Below are 6,901 nucleotides of genomic sequence, written 5' to 3'. Positions count from 1 at the left end.
ATACAGCTCAAGACCTTATTTGCCCTTGATGCTGCTAACTGTCATCCATAATGGATTTGCCTAGTGCAGTCCCATTAAGGGTATAAGTGGCTTGGATATTCGTACATCCCAGGTGCATGACTTTACATTTATCAACATTGAATCTCATTTGCCACTTAACTGCCCAGATTGACAGTTTGTCAAGATCCTGTTGCAAGGATGCCACATCTAGGATGTTAATTGGGAATTGGGCTGGATAGTTTTATGTCATCTGCAAACATTGTATAACTATATACATTCTCTCTGTCTCCCCCAATCTCCTGGCAAATGCCTGTACACAAGAAATACTGAATTACTGATTATAAGCTATCTGAATTTTTCTTTTGGTCTGTACTATTTAAATTCTCTCTCTCTTCTCAATTAGAACAAGTCATTGCTCCTTGTATTCGTAGACCACCACTCTATCAATTCAGTTAATATACCATCCCTCTCTACTCCTATGCAAATTGCCATGTAGCCATCTTCCACAGTTTACAAACTATTAACCCACCCCCAGGCCAATGCATCTTCCCTATTTTTAATAATTTTTCCACCTCCCCAACTCATATACTTGTATGGGACCTTTTATCCAGAATGCTCACGACTTGGGGTTTTTTGGATAATGGATTGTTCCATACTAGTAAGTCTATTAAAAAATCATTTCAAATTTAATTGAACCCTAAAGGATTGTTTTGGTTCCAATAAGGATTCATTATATCTTAGTTAGGATCAAGTGCAAGGTACTGTTTTATTATGACAGAGAGAAAAAGGAAATCACGTTTAATAATGTTAACTATTTGATTAAAATGGAATCCAAGGGAGATATCCTTCCCATAATATGGAACTTTCTGGATAATGGGTTTCTGGATAACAGATCCCATACCTGTACAATCTCTCCCCTAAATTAATAAACCATTCTTTTCCTCTGCTTCTATCATATTTTTCCCTCAGTCCTAATTCCTGTAACACCATTACCACTAATTTCTATGTCATTTTCCCTCTCCATGTAATTCCTATGACATCACTTCCATTATCCCGTTCCCCATCCGATCTTTCCTCCCAGTGTATATACCATATATTCCTCTCCCCAATTACACAATCATCCTACCCTCATATATATACATACTGTAGTAGGTAAAGATGAAAACAATAAAACCATCTAGTCCTCTCCTCTATATTGTCTTTGTTTGACCAACTTTTAGCACAGTTATCCTGTTGTTTTGTTTATACCTCTCCCATAGTCTGACCTAAACCTGCTCCACCGGTGTGTCCTAATAAATGGCTTGATCTTTTAATTATATTTTTGTTACTTCATTTTTTGGAGGAGAATTCACTATTTTATCCGTCACAAAATAAATCTACCCAAAAGTGTAAAGAAAAGGAAATGGAGAACATAAATTACAGAGTGCTTTAGTAGGAGTAGATGCTGTAGAGCAGCAAATATTCAGCTTATGCGAGGTGTAATTGTTATGTTTGCTCCATGTTGATCATTGGGCCTGCTACTGTTTTCCTAACCTCCCTATATCATGCAAATTAACATACAAACTGTAACAGACTACTCTGCCACATGCACTGTATGCAATAACAAAGTTGCAGCTGTTGCAACTTAGTATGCAGAGTGCACCTACAATCCATGAGTTGGTAGGTGCAAGTATTAAAGGAGAACTATCCTAAAAATGAATGTGGCCAGAAATGGCAATCTTATATATATTGAACTTATTGAACCAGTCTAAACATGGGCATTTGGGGGGGGGGGTCCTTGCCAACCTGAGTCAGCCTTTCTGATGCAGCCCCCCCCCTGCACCAAGCGCAGGAGCGGGTGTATGGGGGGCACATCTCTAGAGTGGAAAATTGCGCTCTTTGCACTAGCAGAGCTTATTGCAGCAGCGCCCCTGAGCCTAAAGGTTCAGCATCTCTATATTAGTAGTGATTCAGGCTTTCAAAGTTGCCACAGGCGTTTCCCATCTTGGATAGTGTCTGCCACACTCATGCTTAGTGTTCTTTGAGCAGCTATTGAGAAACTAAGCATAGGAGTTGTTGTTAATCATCAAGCAGAAAATTAGGTTTGTCTGTTATATACTGTAAGCTGATGCTATAAGGCTGATTATTAAATTCTGATACTGGTTTAGGAGGTGGCAAGTACCAATAATTATTTATCAATCAGTCTCAGTATGTTCAGTATATTGTGCTTCGGGTCCCTAAATTCAGTAATGGACAGCAGCACAGAGCATGTGAGTTGAATCAGATGGGGAGCGACTGGGGCACATTTGGAGAAACAGATCTTTACTGCTAAAGGGTTGTGATTGCCTTGGGCTGGTACAGAAATCCAAAACATCATGTCCAACATCTCTGCCCTATTTCTTTAGTTAAGCTTTTATTAATCTTTAAGTTAATTGCGTGCTAATGTGTGGATTTTTTTCCTACCCTACTTTAATGGACCTACTGTTTTGAGCCCAGTACATAATGATAAATATGTATTGCATTTAGAAAAAGACAAACTATATTTCTACATCTGGCTTATGATGATTGCCTGCAGCTTGTTAACCATGTGTCCTTCATTATTTTAACACCCCCTGCACAGCTGACTCTAGCTAAACAAAATCATAAAAATGAATAAACTGCAAGCTGTCACAAAAATAGCAGCTCCTCTTAAGGTAAATCTTCCCTTCAAACATTAGCTGGAATTCCTTAAAAACTTTAACTCTGCAGTATCATCCACAGCAGCTGCTATCAAGTCAGGGGAGTCCAAAAGGTAGATTGGGATCTACCAGTAGACCTTTAGCTGGTGATCAGTAGATCTCAAGACACTGTCAACAAACAGCTTGTTTGAATCACCCTTCTGTTTCATGCTTTTCATTCAGATATGTTTTAATGTAAGATAAGAGATTGATGTTTAAACATAACAATATACAGTTTCTCATAAATCAATATTTAAGTCATATTGTCCATGGAACAGAATGCTAACATTGCTTTTATGGATGTAGACCATAATGCTACAACATCACTAAACATAACTAATGTCTAGCTTAATCAGAGGAAGGGGAAAAGAACACCTGAAGCTCTAATATCTCCAATTTGCCTCCAAGGAGGGACTTTGTGTGTATAGGCACTCATGTTTCAAGTTCTATGGCTCAAAGGATATGAATAAACAATTTGCAGGTACTGTCCACACAGCTCTTAGATCCAAATTGAAAATTTTATTTTATAAAATCATTTATACTGTATATATATATTTTTTTTTCTATAGATTTGCTCTTCAGAATTGAATAGTAGATTTTAAACCTTTGTCTATGCATCCCATTGTCCTCACCAGCATTTCTTACTGTGTTCCTACATAATATATAATGCAAGTAATTCAAAAATACACAACTGGACGTGCTGAGTATTTGAATTACTTGTGATTAGATGAAGGAGGGGGTCTCCATGAGGTAGAGTTTTGTACTCACCACATTGAGGAAGTGGCCAGGTGTATCGCCCTGAGCCCTCAGCATTGGGAGCGGACAACTGTACAAGAATCTGGAGCAGGCACTCAAATAAAGGCAATATTCCATCAAATACTTGAAAAATGAGTTACAAACATTAATCATAGGCTCAATAGACTCATTTGAATTACTTGTATTAGATATACCATGACTCGGATGAATGAAAATCTTTATAGTCATATTCCTACATAATATACTCTCTTTTAATAATTAGTCCTAATTCTCCTCTTCTGTAGTTTTAGTGATGTATTAGATATGCTATGCAGTGCCTAAGGGATATGACAGATGATGTTGGTGTTGTTGCTGATTTTCTGCGAGACTGGAGGTGATAAAACTCTGGCAATTACTTTGCTCCAACTTCCCATGGGCTATGCATGCTCCTACCATTTGTAATCAGTGAGTCACAACCTGTCTATTCCTAGTTTTTTTTTAGCAATAATATTTTGCTATGATACAAACGTTCAGGGCCATATGGATTCCTTTCTGAAGAGTGTGTAGTAGGGTAAATTGTTAATTGTTTAATACAGGTATTTTCAGGTTTTCCACTAGGGGAGCTAGAGGATAAGTCCCCAGTGGGTGGAGGAGAAGAGGTTATAAATGGGAAGGTTACAAGCAGGAATTTTAGAGATGCGTCATGGGAAGCCAGAGGAGCAGCAGACTCAGTAGCAGTAGAGTCATCTCTCAAATGAGCTACTGGTTCTAGTCAGTGAGAGGGCAAGTGGAAAACAGTATGCTCTAAATAGCATAAGGAAATTAGGTGACTAGCATGGGCAACTGTGGCCCCTACAAGGAGGTAGTAGGAAACCCACCAGTCAGGGCTTAAGTGCTTATCCAGACAAAATCGGCCAGGACCCAAGAGGGGTCCCCCCTGGGCAATGTGCAGCCACAGTTAAAGTCACAAGAAGAGAGCTGAGGGGTAGAGCTATGTCAATGGCATACTTTTCTGATGAAGGTCATGAGCAATAAAAAAAGTATTTGACTATAACTTGCTACAGTGTGTAGTTACTGGAGTATTGCCCCCACTCTACAGGTTGGTGATACATTGAGGTTAATACAGCATGGCAGAAAAGGCAGTTGCCCCCGTTACATTTGGCGTAGTCTGCAGGATCCAACTAGGTGAGGGAAGTGTGGCTATCTGCAGAAGAGGAAGGCATACCAAAGGCAGGGCTGAGATGCCGCTGCCTAATAGTGACTGCACAGAGCTGAGTATTGTGTACAGAGTGGTAATCCACAGCACCAGAGCCTGGGAACAGTGAGAGGAGTTAGTTCCAGGGTGCATAGAGCCCTGTGGCTCCAAAGCTTGGGCAAGCTATGCCAGGTGGTGCTGCCCTCAACAGTGAAAGGGCAGGTCCACAGGCAAGTCTCCCAGAGGAAGAAGACTACACCCAAGAGGAAGGGTGCGGTGCCCATTTTGAGCAGCACTAAGTCTGAGAGTGAGGTGGAACCGACAGTTGTTCAAGTGTGGCGCCCCTGTAAGAAAGCAAATATGTCCAGCTTCAAAGTTGAGAACGCCTGGGAAGAGAGCCAGCGTATCATAGATGAGGGCAGTGCTACAGTGCGGATGCTTCTTAGCCCACTGAGTTCCAGGCCGGTTTGTGATCTGGGGACCCGCTACTTCTGGATGGGGCCTTTGCATTGCAGTGTGCAGCCACAGTAAGAGTCATAGGAAGAGAGCCGAGGGGTAGAGCCCTGTGAAAGGCATGCTGTTCTAATGAAGGCCATGACCAATAAAGAAAGAAGTGTTTGACATTAGAGGGCATAGACAGATAGTGAAAGTTCTCTGGTCTAATGATCAACGCACCAGAGGCCACCCCGTCAGACTAGAAGAAAGGAACTTTCATTTGAAGCAGCATAGGTGGTTTTTCACAGTGAGGACAGTGAGGTTGTGGAATGCACTCCCGGGTGATGATGCCAGATGATGGCTAACTTGTTAATGCCTTTAAGGGGCACATTTACTTAGGTCGAGTGAAGGATTCGAATGAAAAAAACTTTGAATTTCGAAGTATTTTTTTGGGTACTTCGACCATCGAATAGGCTACTACAACCTTCGACTTTCGATTCGACTAAAAATCGTTCGACTATTCCACCATTCGATAGTCGAAGTACTGTCTCTTTAAAAAAAACTTTGACTACATACTTCCGTAGTTTAAACCTACTGAGGTACAATGTTAGCCTATGGGGACCTTCCCCATCACTTTTCTAAGCTTTTTTTGATCAAAGAAAAACCTTTGATCGATCGCTTAAAATCGTTCGAAACGTTCGATTCGAAGGATTTTATCTTTCAATCGAACGATTTTTACTTCGAATGATTATAGGATTTGCGCTAAATCCTTCGAATTCGATAAAGTAATCATCCATGATAAAGGGTATAATCGTCTAAACAAAGCTTAGAATTGTCTTCCCCAAAGTGCAGCAAAACACCATTACCGTATATACTCGAGTATAAGCCGTCCTGAGTATAAGCCGAAGTACCTAATTTTACCTCCAAAAACTGGGAAAGCTTATTGACTCGAGTATAAGCCTAGGGTGAGAAATGCAGCAGCTTCTGGTAAGTTTCAATCAAAAAATTGAGGGTTTCTGCTCCCATTGCAGGTGCCGGCGTCTCGTTTTTGGATGCCGGCGACCATTCTTGGATGCCGGCGAATATTCTTGGAGACTATTCTTGAACACCAGCGACTATTCTTAGGCGCCGGTGACTATTCTTAGACGCCGGCGACCGCTTTTGCGCTTGACCCGAGTATAAGCCGAGGTAGAGTTTTTCAGCATATTTTGGGGGCTGAAAAACTAGGCTTATACTCGAGTATATACGGTATATTAAATATAACCACTGTTTTCAAACTCATGTCCTTATACTGAGCAATGGGCATACATTTTATCACTCAAGTATGGTACAGATATGGGATTCTTTCTCCAGAAACCCATTATCCAAAAAGCTCTGAATTACAAGAAGTCCATCTGCCATAGACTACATTTGAATCACATAAATCATAGGTTTAAAATATATTTTCTTTTTCTCTGTAATGAGAAAAAAACAGTGCCTTGTACTTGTACAGACAAAACAATTCTATGGGGGCTTATTTAACAATGACTTTAGGTCTGGTGTTCCAAATTATGGAGAGTCTCCTTATCTGGAAATCTTTAGGTCCTGGGCATTCTGGATAACAGTTCCTGTACTATGTATATAAATAAATAGTATTACAACAGTCATCTTTCCCCTATGCAGGAGACAGATGGTCCTCAATGTGTTCTAACCCCTGACTTGGGTTGGGAAGTTCACTGGAATACAAAAGGGTGAGGCAGGGCCATACTTAGTGCAGGCACATTTATTATTTGAGGGGGTTCTCCGACCTACAACCTCCTGCATATCCATCAGTCTTTGGGGTATTTTACAGCCTCTGTAT

Source organism: Xenopus laevis, chromosome 8S (assembly GCF_017654675.1).
Source record: "Xenopus laevis strain J_2021 chromosome 8S, Xenopus_laevis_v10.1, whole genome shotgun sequence".
NCBI lineage: Eukaryota > Metazoa > Chordata > Amphibia > Anura > Pipidae > Xenopus > Xenopus laevis.
The sequence above is the reverse complement of the archived record's forward strand: the minus strand, read 5'-3'. Positions refer to the sequence as shown.